The 13,598-nt window shown below is 39.4% G+C and overlaps 1 pseudogene; it reads left to right on the top strand.

Annotated features, from left to right (window-relative positions):
* The first annotated feature begins 12,953 nt into the window (after positions 1-12,953).
* LOC106144082 overlaps positions 12,954-13,598 on the top strand; it is a 93,422-nt pseudogene continuing 92,777 nt past the window's right edge.

The following is a 13,598-nucleotide window of genomic DNA, read 5'->3' as shown; positions in this document are numbered from 1 at the left end:
TCATTCACCATCATTGGAGAAAACAGGATATTCCAGGATAAAAATAAATTTAAACAATATGTAGCCATGCCTTACAGAAAGTAATAGAAGAAAAATCACAACCCAAGGAACCCAACAACACCCAAAATAACTTATACATCTAACAACTCTCCACAAGCACAACCCAAAGAATGGAAACACACAAATTCTACCACCAAAAAAAAAATAACCAGAGTTAACAACCACTGGTTATTAATATCACTTAATATCAATGGACTCAATTCACCTATAAAAAGGCACAGGCTAAGAGATTGGATAAAAAAGCAGGGTCCAAAATTCTGCTGCTTACAAGAAACACACCTCAACCACAAAGACAGACATTTACTCAGAGTAAAGGGTTGGGAAAAGGTTTTTCAATCAAATAAACCTAAGAAACAAGCAGGTGTGGCTATACAAATATCTAACAAAATTGACTTCAAACTAAAATCAATCAGAAGAGATGGAGATGGACACTTTATACTCATAAGAGGAACAATTCATCAGGATGAAGTCTCAATCCTGAATATCTATGCCGCTAATATAAAAACACCAACATATGTAAAAGAAGCATTACTTGAACACAAAGCACACATCAAACCCTACATACTAATAGTAGGAGACTTCAACACTTCTCTCTCACCAATGGACAGGTCAACCAGACAGAAACCTAACAGAGAAATAAGAGAACTAATGGAGGTAATGAATCAAATGGACTTAACAGACACCTATAGAACATTTCACCCAAATAGGAAAGAATATACCTTTTTCTCAGCATCTCATGGAACCTTCTCGAAAATTGATCACATACTCAGTTACAAAGCAAACTTCCACAGATGCAAAAAAATATTAGTAACCACCTGAATCTTATCGGATCACCATGGAATAAAGTTAGAATTTAACAACAATTCTACCCCCCAGAAAGCCTACAAACTCATGGAAACTGAACAGTCGACTACTGAACCAACCCTGGATCAAGGAAGAAAAAAAGAAAGAAATTAAAGTCTTCCATGAATTCAATGAAAATAAAGACACAACATACCCAAACCTATGAAAGCAGCGCTAAGAGGAAAGGTCATAGCACTAATTGCCCACATTTTAAAAAAAAAGAACGGAGAAAGCTCTCATTAGAAACTTAACAGCACAGCTGAAAGCTCTAGAAAAAAGAAGCAGGCTCACCCAGGAGGAATAAAAGACTGGAAATTATCAAACTGGGGCCTGAAATCAACAAAATAGAAACACAGAAAACAATCCAAAGAATCAATGAAACAAAGAGCTGGTTCTTTGAAAAATCAACAAGATTGATCCTATCCAAACTAATCAAAAGGTAGAGAGAGAACGCGCAAATTAACAAGATCAGAAATGAAAGGGGGATATAACAAGAGACACTGAGGAAATTCAGAGAATCATTAGATCTTACTACAAAGGTGTATATGCCACAAAGTTGGATAATATAAAAGAAATGGACTTGTATTTAGATAAATACAATATACCCAAATTAAATTAAGACCAGGTGAACAATTTAAATAGACCTGTAAGTCGTGAAGAAATAGAAGCTGTCATAAAAAACCTCCAAACCAAAAAAAAAGCCCAGGACCACATGGTTTTAATGCAGAATTTTATCAGAAATTCCAAGAAGAGCTGATACCTACACTCCTTAAGGTGTTTCACATAATAGAAACAGAAGAGTCATTGCCAAACTTGTTTTATGAAGCTACAGTTACCCTGATACCAAAACCACACAAAGATTCTACCAAGATAGAGAATTAAAGACCAGTCTCACTCAGGAAAATCGATGCAAAAATTCTCAATAAAATACTGGCAAACTGAATCTAAGGACACATCAAAAAATAATCCATTACGATCAGGTAGGCTTCATCCTAGAGATGCAGGGCTGGTTCAACATGCGCAAATCTATCAATGTAAGTCAGATAAACTTAAAGAAAAAAATCATTATGATCGTTTCATTAGCTGCTAAAAAAGCATTTGACAAAATTCAACACCCCTTTATGATAAAGGTCTTGGAGAGGTTAGGGATACAAGGATCATATCTAAATATAATAAAAGTAATATACAGCAAACCAACAGCTAACATCAAATTAAATGGAGAGAAAATCAAAGTCATTCCACTAAAATCAGGAACAAGACAAGGCTGTCCACTTTCACCATATGTCTTCAATATAGTGCTTGAAGTTCTAGCAATAGCAATAAGACAACATAAGGAGATCAAGGAGATTCGAATCAGAAAGGAAGATGTCAAACTTTCATTATGGGCAGATGATATGATTGTTTACATCAGTGACCCTAAAAACTCTCCCAAAGAACTCCTACAGCTGATAAACACCTTTAGTAATGTGGCAGGATACAAGATCAACTCCAAAAAAATCAGTCGCCCTCCTATACACAAAGGATATGGAAGCAGAAAGAGAAATCAGAGAAACTTCACCTTTCACGATAGCCACAAATAACATAAAATATCTTTGGGTTACACTAACCAAGGAAGTGAAAGATCTATTTGACAAGAACTTTAAGGCTATGAAGAAAGAAATTGAAGAGGACACCAGAAAATGGAAGAATCTCCAATGCTCTTGGATGGGCAGGATCAACATATTAAAATTGGCAGTTCTATTTCTGTCCATTTGCATGCAAAATTCAAGAAATAGAATACACTATCCTGAGTGAGGTAAGCCAGACCCAAAAAGAGGAACATGGGATGTACTCACCCATAATTGGTTTCTAGCCATAAACAAAGGACATTGTGCCTATAATTCGTGATCCTAGAGAAGCTAAATAAGAAGGTGAACCCAAAGAAAAACACATAGTCATCCTCCTGGATATTAACCTTCATCAGGCGATGAAAGGAGACAGAGACAGAGTCCCACATTGGAGCACCGGACAGAAATCTCAAGGTCCAAATCAGGAGCAGAAGGAGAGAGAGCACGAGCAAGGAACTCAGGACCGCGAGGGGTGCACCTACACACTGAGAAAATGGGAATATTCTATCGGGAATTCACCAAGGCCAGCTGGCCTGGGTCTGAAAAAGCATGGGATAAAATCAGACTCGCTGAACATAGCGGACAATGAGGACTGCTGAGAAGTCAAGAACAACGGCACTGGGTTTTGATCCTACTGCACGTTCTGGCTTTGTGGGAGCCTAGTCTGTTTGGATGTTCACCTTACTAGACCTGGATGGAGGTGGGTGGTCCCTGAACTTCCCACAGGGCAGGGAACCCTGACTGCTCTTTGGGCTGATGAGGGAGGGGGAGTTGTTCGGGGGAGGGAGAAGGAAATGGGAGGCGGTGGCGGGGAGGAGGCAGAAATCTTTAATAAATAAATAAAATAAAAAATGCCATTTCTACCAAAGGCAATATATAAATTCAACACAAACCCTATCAAAACACCAACAAATTCTTCACAGACCTTGAGAGAACAATAATCAACTTTATATGGAAAAAAAACAGGATAGCCAAAACAATCCTATACAATAAAAGAACTTCCAGAGGCATTACCATCCCTGACTTCAAACTCTATTACAGAGCTACAGTAATGAAAACAGCTTGGTATTGGCATAAAAACAGAGATGTTGACCAATGGAATCAAATCGAAGACCCGGATGTTAACCCACAAACCTATGAACACCTGATTTTTGACAAGGGAGCTAAAGGTATACAACGGAAGAAAGAAAGCATCTTCAACAAATGGTGCTGGCATAACTGGATGTCAACCTGTAGAAGAATGAAAATAAATCCATATGTATCACCATGCACAAAACTCAAGTCCAAATGGAATAACAACCCCAATATAAATCCAACCACACTGAACCTGATAGAAGAGAAAGTGGGAAGTAGACTGCAACACATGAGCACAGGAGACCACCTCCTACATATAGCCCCAGTAGCGCAGACAACAAGAGCAACAGTGAATAAATGGTACCTCCTGAAACTGAGAAGCTTCTGTAAAGCAAAGGACACTGTCATTAAGATAAAAAGGCATCCTACTGAATGGGAGAAGATCTTCACCAACACCACATCAGACAAAGGTCTGATCTCCAAAATATATAAAGAACTCAAGAAACTGGACATGAAAATTCTAATTAACCCAATTAAAAAATGGGGTACTGAACTGAAAAGAGAATTCTCATCAGACGAAATTCAAATGGCCAAAAGCCACTTAAGGTCATGTTCAACCTCTTTAGCGATCAGGAATGTGTGGAATATATACACATTAGAGTACTACTCAGTGGTGAAAAATAATGACATTTTGAATTTTGCATGCAAATGGATGGAAATAGAAAACACTATCCTGAGTGAGATAATCGAGACCCAAAAAGATGTATATGGTATGTACTCACTCATTAGTGGACTCTAGCCACAAAGGACGTTAAGCCTATAGTTTGCAAGCCCAGAGAAGCCAAATAACAAGGAGAACCCAAAGAAAAACATATATAGACCCTCCTGGAAATTGGAAGCAAACAAGATTGCCAGGCAAAAGTTGGGAGCATGGGAGTGGGGGTGGGGGTAGGGGTGGGGTTGGAGGAAGGGGAGGGGGAGAGAGAAGGGAGAAAGGAAAGACTGGAGAGAGCTTGAGGGAGTAGAAGAGTGGAGATGGAGGAAGGGTGGATATAGGAGCAGGGAAGAAGACATCCACATTAAGGGAGCCATTTTAGGGTTGGCAAAAGACTTGGCTCTAGAGGGGATTCCAGGTGTCCACGGGGATGTCCCCAGCTAGGTCCTTGGGCAGCAGAGCAGAGGGTGCCTGAACTGGCCTTGTCCCACTATCACGCTGATGATTATCTCAAATATCACCATAGAATCTTCATCTGGCAAGGGATGGAGATAGAGACAGAGACCCTCATCAGAGCAACGGACTGAGCTCCCAAGGTCCAGTTGAAGAGCAGAAGGAGGGTGAAGATTAGCAAGGAAGTCTGGACTGCGAGGGTTTGGTCTACCCACTGAGACAGTGTGCCTGTTCTAAAGGGAGCTCATCAAATCCAGCTGGTCTGTGACTGAATGAGCATGCAATCAAACTGGACTCTCTGAATGTGGCTGACAATGGGGGCTGACTGAGAAGCTATTGATAAAGGCACTGGGACTTGTTTCTACTGCATGTACTGGCTTTTTGGGACCCTAGTCTATTTGGATGCAAAGCTTCCTAGACCTGGATGTGGGGGGGGAGGGCCTTGGACTTCCCACAGGGCAGGGTTCCATGCTCTCTCTTAAAGAGGGAGGGGAAGGGAGAGGGGTGAGTGGGGAAGCGGGAGGGAAATGGGAGGAGGGGAGGAAGTGTAAATTTTTTAATGGAAAAAAATAAATAAATAATTGAAAAAAATATTGTTGTGCATGTGCTCACATCCATGGGCATACTTGCCACAGCCCTCTTGTGGAAGGCAGAGGACAACTGTGGAGTCAGTTCTCTTCTTCCACTATTATATGGATGCTGTAGAGCAAGCACTTGCTACCAGGTTTGCATGGCAGGGGCCTTTAAGCACTAAGTCATCTTATTGTCCTTGAGATCATGTTTGTAGAAGAGGTGTGAAATTTGTCTTTAGTTACTTCACATTTATCTATTCATCCTCTCTCTTTTGCTCATTTGCAGGCAGATAAATGTTCAGTGCCTTGATACAGAGTTCTTTTTGGTATCAGGAGATTTGACCTTATCTAAAAAATGTCCTCTCTCCATTGTCTCTCATAGTTCCTATATTTTCTGGCATCATGACAATTGAAATTTTTTATTGAAAATAGATTTTTTTCATACATTATATTATGATTATGGTTTCATCACCCCTTACTCCTCCTAGCTCTTCCCCATGTCCCCTCCCATTGAAATCTATACCCTTTCTGTCTCTTGTTGGAAACCAAATAGGAATAATAAATAATGTTAATAATAATAATATAAAAATAAAATTAAAATAAACAAATCTGAATATGTCAAAATAACCAAACAAGGAAAAGCACAAGAAATGCATTTAGATGCATAGACAAACATATTAATACACACAGGAATCCTATAAAAATATATATATATATATATGAATATATGAAAAGAAGCTCTAAGTTTTAAAACAAACTGTCCTGCCTTAACATTTTGAGAAAAGGAACCTCCAAACATGCCCTTGAGTTCATTTTCCATTGTCCATCTACCGCTAGGAGTGATACCTTCTCATTACACTATTTTTTTTGCCCAGTGAGTCAAACTAATTTTGAAGACAACTAATTTTTCATTTGAAAATGTTTATAATTTGAAGATTGCTTCTGGGTTATGGATGGGGGCATGTGTCCACTTCTCCTTTCAGTTCTAGGACCCCATTAGGTGCAGACCCTTGCAAGCCTCATGCATACTACTCCAGTCTCTGTGAGTTCATATGTGTACCAGCCCTCTTCTGTCTAGGTTTTGATTCCTTGGAGCCCTCCATCCCCTCTGGTTCTTATACTCTTTCACCTCCTTTTCTCCAGGGTTCCCTAAGCTCTTATAAGAGGGATCTGATGGAGACGTCTCATTTATGGCTGTGAGTTCCAGGGTCTTTCACACTGCATATTCTCTGGCTATGAGTCTTTACTTTTTCCCATCTGTTGCAGGAGGAGGCTTCTTTGAAAGCTGACCAAGGCACAGATCTATGAGTAGAACAGAATATCTTTAGGAGTCATTTTATTGCTACATTCCTCTAACAAAACAGTAGTATTTGATTTTCCCCTGGGGATCTGACCTATATAGTCTCAAGTTCTTGATGACCCAAGCAGTGTCAGATTGGGTTCCATTTCATGGAGTGGATTTTAAGTCAAATCACATATTTTCTGGTAATTCCATAAGCTTTGTGCCACTATTGCAACAGCATATTGTTCAGGCTGTTCACTCTTTTAGATAAACGGGTTTGTACCTGGGTTGGCATTTACCTATCTCCTTTTGTAGCAGGCAGAGTACCTTTCAGTACATAAGTACTAGTCTGTAGCGGTGAAGGATCTAGGTAGGCATCAGCTCGAATTCTCTGTATTCAGTGAGTTGTATAGGTGCTCTCTTCAGCAACAGGGCATTACCATCAGCTTATGATGAGCCACTAGTAGCCTTGGCAATAGCCTGGGTTGTTTGGGTATTCCTGTGGGACCACCTTGCCTAAGGACTGATTATATGTAACCCATTCTTGGTAGTGAAAACTTCATCCGGTGATGAGAGATGTAATGTTAAGGCTCTGTCTCCCCTGTTATTTGTCAATTTAATTTAGATCACCTTTATATATGTACATATTATGGGAAACTTCGGCTGTATTACACTTCCATATGATCCTTCAATGGCCTTTAGTTTTAATTGTTCCTCCTCTCATTCCCTGCCTCCCCCTTCTTTCCCCTCCTCTCTATTTGACCCCCCATTTCAGTTCCACCCCTGCCCATGCATAACTACCTATTCTATTTCCCTTCCTAGGGAATTCCATCCCTCCACCATAGTCCCTTACTCTCTATCTAAACTCTGTGGTTACATGGATTGTACCTTTCTTATCAATGACTTAAGAGCTAACATCTACATATAAGCAGATATTTGTCTTTCTGATTCTAAGTTATCTCACCCAAGAAGATTTTTTTCTAGTTTTGTCCATTTACCTGTGAATTTCTTGATTTCATTTTTTAGCATCTGAGTAATATAGATGAGACTGAAGTCTATGGCCAGTTGATGTTTAAAGAAGGGGCCAGATTCCAATCAGTGTACATGGCCAAATCACAAAGCCCTCTGAATGATGATGGCAAGAGGCTCTACAGAGTAAAAAAAGTTGTAGAGGTGAAGCTTGAAGTTTAAGCATTACCTTTTTGGGGGAAAAAAGAAGTATCAATGAGGTGAAAAGTGCTGTCAGCCTCTGGAAGCTGGCTCAAACATGATAATGGACAGCCTTCTAGAACATACACCAATTGCTAGTCCATTGAGGTCCTTCTGATTCCTAACTTTGAGGATTAGTAAGCATAAATTTTGCTTGTTTTAAGCCATCAGTATATAACAATTTACACTCATCCATTGCTGGTGGGAATGCAAACTTGTGCAACCACTCTGGAAAGCAGTGTGGCGGTTCCTCAGGAAATTCGAGATCAACCTACCCCTGGACTCAGCAATACCACTCTTGGGAATATACCCAAAAGAGGCCCTATCATACAACAAAAGTATATGCTCAACTATGTTCATAGCAGCATTGTTTGTAATAGCCAGAACCTGGAAACAACCTAGATGTCCTTCAATGGAAGAATGGATGAAGAAAGTATGGAATATATACATATTAGAGTACTACTCAGCAGTAAAAAACAAGAACTTCTTGAAGTTTGCGTACAAATGGATGGAAATAGAAAACACTATCCTGAGTGAGGTAAGCCAGACCCAAAAAGAGGAACATGGGATGTACTCACTCATATTTGGTTTCTAGCCATAATTAAAGGACAGTGAGCTTATAATTTGCAATCCTAGAGAAGCTAAATAAGAAGGTGAATCCAAAGACAAACATATAGGCATCCCCCTGAATATTAACCTTCATCAAGCGATGAAAGGAGACAGAGACAGAGACCCAAATTGGAGCACCGGACAGAAATCTCAAGGTCCAAATCAGGAGCAGAAGGAGGGGGAGCACGAGCAAGGAACTCAGGACCGCGAGGGGTACACCCACATGCTGAGACAATGGGGATGTTCTTTTGGGAATTCACCAAGGCCAGCTGGCCTGAGTCTGAAAAAGCATGGGATAAAACCGGACTTGCTGAACATAGCGGACAATGAGGACTACTGAGAACTCAAGAACAAGGGCAATGGGTTTTTGATCCTACTGCACGTGCTGGCTTTGGGGGGGCCTGGGCGGTTTGGATGCTCAACTTACTAAACCTGGATGGAGGTGGGCGGTCCTTGGACTTCCCACAGGTCAGGGAACCCTGATGGCTCTTCAAGCTGATGAGGGAGAGGGACTTAATCGGGGGAGGGGGAGGGAAATGGGAGGCGGTGGCGGGGAGGAGGAAGAAATCCTCAATAAATAAATAAATTAAAAAAAAAGAAATTAAATGTACCACCAAACATATTTCAAATATTATTATTAAATACATATATTGGGCTGTCTATTCATATAGTTGTGTAAACATTGATTCAACAGCAGAAGGAAAATCCATGGGTTACAGGGACTATATGTGCACTAAACTTGTAAAAGTGCTATTTTCTTTCTTGTAACTTTTCCCCAAGCAATGCAATATAACTATTTATATATCACTTAAAAGTAATGTCCTTTACATTGATATTTTGAGTAACCTAGAGATGATTTAATGTATAGGAGGTGGTGTGCATAAGTTAAATGAAAATACTACACTGTCTTACAGAAGAGACTTGACTATCCACGTATTTTTGTGTTACAGATCAGGAATTCCTGGAAGCAATCTTCCATACCCTCATGGATTGATGTCAATGCACACAAAGCCTCACAATAACCTGCATCACCTGTAGAAGTACAGTTCACACTCAATAACATCAACCAAAGAAGATAAGTCCCTGCAGGGTAATGATTCCTTTTGGTCTTTACTGTATTTTCTCCACCTGGCATAGCAGTTCTTAACTGTGGGTTGTGACCCTTTTGAAGGAGGTTGAAGGACCTTTTCACAGGGGTCACCTACTATCAGAAGACAGCAATATTTACATTATGATTCATACCAGTAGCAAGATTTCAGTCATGAAGCAGCAACAAAAATAATTTTATATTTGGGGTCACCACGACATGAGGAACTATATTAAAGTGTTACGAAGGTTGAGAACTACTGATCTAAAAATCTGTTGTATTTGTTCTTCAGGCACTTATATCATTTTCTACCCTTATATCTTACCTATGGAAGGCAGAACTCTTTAGATGTGTCCTAGAATTCTGACATACAAGTATGTGTGCCTTGTATCTCCTTCCATGAGAATAGGTGGGATGCGTAAGAACTCTAAGAACTAAATCCCTCATCAGGTGACTGTGAATTAATCAAAAGGAAGCTTACTTTTGTTTCCTACTCACTCACTCCCCGCTCCCTGCTCAAAATTGACAAGTAGTGGGTCTAGGGGTAGCTCAGTTGGTAAAATAATGGGTATGCATGAGAACCTGAGTTTGAGCCCCAGAACACATGTCAAAAAGCCAGGTGTGACACATTCTTATAATGCAAGCACTATAGAAGTGGAGACAGGCAGATCCCTAAGGCTTGATATCCATTCCGTAAAGCCAAGCCTAATTGGCACACCCCAGGCCAGTGAGAGACTCTTTCTAAAAAACAGTCAACAAAAGCTGAGGAATAACACTTGAGTTTGACCTCTGGCCTCCATACATGCATGCACATGCAGTAACATACACAAGTCTACACCAAACTACACACACACACACACACACAAATGACAAGAAACAATAGCAGCTCTCATAGCCCATGGAGGAAGGAACCAGATACTTTCTTATCAACTTCCTGTGTGGGCTTCACTTAACTCCTAGAATTTGCAAGTGGCCTAGGCAGGCAGCCAGCAGAAAAAAACAAAAGCCCAAACACTAAGACACAGCTGTAAGGAAATGATTTCTGCCAACAACTTGTGAATGTAGACGGAAGCCTAGGATGGAGAATGGAATACAGGTCAAATGCCACATGATGATTTCAACCTGGAGAGGCACACACACACACACAGGTGACCCCACTATCACACATCCATATCTGTGACTAATTAGAAACTGGTAACATACAAGCTTGTATTATTAAACACTACTAAGCTTTTGGTCAATGGTTCTACAACCATAGAAAATAAATATGCCTCCCCGCAGCAAGCATTTTTAGTGAGTTATTATGAAGTGCCCACAACTAATTCAAAGCACATCATTTTTAGTTATTATTTTTTCTTGTTTTTATTACTTCTTTGAGAATTTTTATAATGTATTTTAATTATATTTAATCCCCAGTACTTCTAGATACAATACCCTACTTACCCAATGTTGTGCATTCTTTTTTGAAAACTCATCAAGCACTGTTTTTGCTGTCCATAGACCCTTAGACATGTGTCCTTCCAGTGAAGTATTATCACAGCTAAATGGGTATATTATTAAACTGACTATTAATGATTTATTGTTACACCCATAGATCAGTGCATCTCTAAATACCAAAGAAACTCCTATTTTCAATAGATAGTGTTAAACACAGAGAGACCCACAAATGCTAACTGTTCAGAGACTAAAACATTGGAGAATTCTCAGTAAGAGAACATCAATACTTCTCTTCCTCTGAAGACTCAGAGATCATGGCAAAACAGGAGGTAGAAAGATTTTTTTTTTTTTTGGTTTTTTGAGACAGGGTTTCTCTGTAGTTTTAGAACATGTCCTGGAACTAGCTCTTGTAGACCAGGCTGGCCTCAAACTCACAGCGATCTGCCTACCTTTACCTCCCAAGTACTAGGATTAAAGGCATGCGCCACCACTGCCCAGCTCAATTTTTTTGTTTTGTTGTTGTTATTTGTCTGTCTGTTTTTGAGACAAAGACTCTCTACCTATGCCCTAGTTGTCCTGGACCTCACTGTGTAGACCAAGCCGGCTTGGAACTTATATAGATCTGCCTGCCTCTGCCTCCTAGGTGCTTAGATTAAAGAAGTGCACCACCACACTCAGCTTATAGAAAGATTGTTTTAAGAGCCAAAAATGGTGAATGACAAGTTACCTGTTTTCTAGACAGTTTATCATTATAAGTGTGCCATTCACAGCAGAAAGGTTGCACTTTGTTTTGAGTGTCCTAAGTTTCATGATCTGGTGTGTGCAAATTATATGCAAATATTTTATTGCCTTAGAGAAGGAATAATAACATATATAGGGGTTTGTATTTGCTAACTTGGACTGCTCGATCCAGTTAAGTAGGAAACAGCTATGCCATTCTTCCTATTATTCTGCTGCTCACTCTGGGTCCCACAGGAGTCAGACATGTTCACAATGATAGCTTCCTCATATTTGCTTTTGGGGCTGCAATTATTCCATAGCCCAACATGGATCTGCACACTACGAAAGCTCTCAGCACAGGAAGAAGGATGCAAAAGTCCTATCTCACATTCTGGATTTCCCCCTGCTCTCTGCACCTCTCATAGAAGCTTTTCTACTTTCTCTCTCCACCAACAAAAGGGAAGTCATAACACAAAACACTTGAAGAAATTTGTTAACATATCCAAAAGTCACTTCATGCAACCTTCCAACTACGCATTCAATAAATGACTGATACCCTCATCAAAGAAGCATGGCATCAAATATAATAGTTGAAGTGGTGCCATTTACCACTTCAAAATGATATAATGTTAAACATTCAACTTTGTATCCTGGAAGGAGCTGAGACAAGCAGACATTTGTGAGTTGATGGTGTACAACCTACTGACTGCAATATTTCTTGACAGGATATTAGATAAAATGAAGCTTCTAAGACTCCGTAAAGAGAAGGTAGCGATTTCCCTCACTGTGAGGTGCTTGGTTTACCTCATACACTAAACTCCACAATGGATTGCTTATAATGGGCATAAGCCCAAGGACGTGAAAAACATAGAGGCAGTTAAGAAGGCTGCTCACACAAGACTGCTAGGGAGGAATGTGGAATTTTCCATTCAGTAGACCTAATTAAGAAAACACACACCCAGGAAATGCAAGTGAGAACAAGCTCATTCCTGGGAGATTCTTGATCCTACTTAAACTGCATTATTCTAGGTTATGTAAAGACTAATGGGCGTCTAGATAAACCTGCCTTGACAACCATTTCCCAGCAAATGACAGCAGCCTAATGCTTGTCGGAAGGTTAATGCCCCGTATTCCAGTTGCTTTTGGAGAAACTTCAATTCAGTTTCAATTCAATATTCAAAGAATATTTTGTCTTATTCCCTTAAATCATGATTATAGTGCAGATTTCACGATGTTTTTTTTTTCGGACTCACAACAATATCCCACATGATAAATCCTAGGAATCATGCAGAAGTTATGGCAAAACTTCTACAAGCAAAATGATTGTGGAAGTTATATTTGGCACAAATCACAGTAGGTATTGATTCAGTGCTTGGAGCTCATGGAACAGCATTAAATGAAGCATGGAGGAAATATTGTGGTTCTATGCTATTGTTTTAAATATATCAGTATACAATCCTAAATGTTGGTATGTTAAAAAGCATGATTCAGAAGAACTAAGGTTCAATATGGCAAAAATAGCACATGGTTTAAAAAAATGACATCAATCCCCAGATGAATCCTATTGCAGCATACTGAGAACTTTTGAAACCTGAAACATAGAAATGTCATTAGATAACAGTGAGTAAAAATTCAAACATCTGGGAAGACTTCAGTTTTTAAAGGGGGAGTGGAGTACCTATTCAGGAAAGCACCTGCTCCTTTTTATTTCTAGCATCACATCAATTTCTGGTTATGTTTTTAAAAGGAAATATAAATGAATGGAATAAATAGATAAATGTAAATAGAAGATAATATATAGATGATAGAGACAAATATGTGATTGATAGTTAATAGATATGATATAATTGAACATAATAGATGGACAGAAAGTAATAGAGGAGATAGATGATAGATAGATAGATGATAGATAGATAGATGATAGATAGAT

The sequence above is a fragment of the Microtus ochrogaster genome, chromosome X (assembly GCF_000317375.1).
Source record: "Microtus ochrogaster isolate Prairie Vole_2 chromosome X, MicOch1.0, whole genome shotgun sequence".
Classification (NCBI taxonomy): Eukaryota; Metazoa; Chordata; class Mammalia; order Rodentia; family Cricetidae; genus Microtus; species Microtus ochrogaster.
The sequence above is the reverse complement of the archived record's forward strand: the minus strand, read 5'-3'. Positions and strand labels throughout refer to the sequence as shown.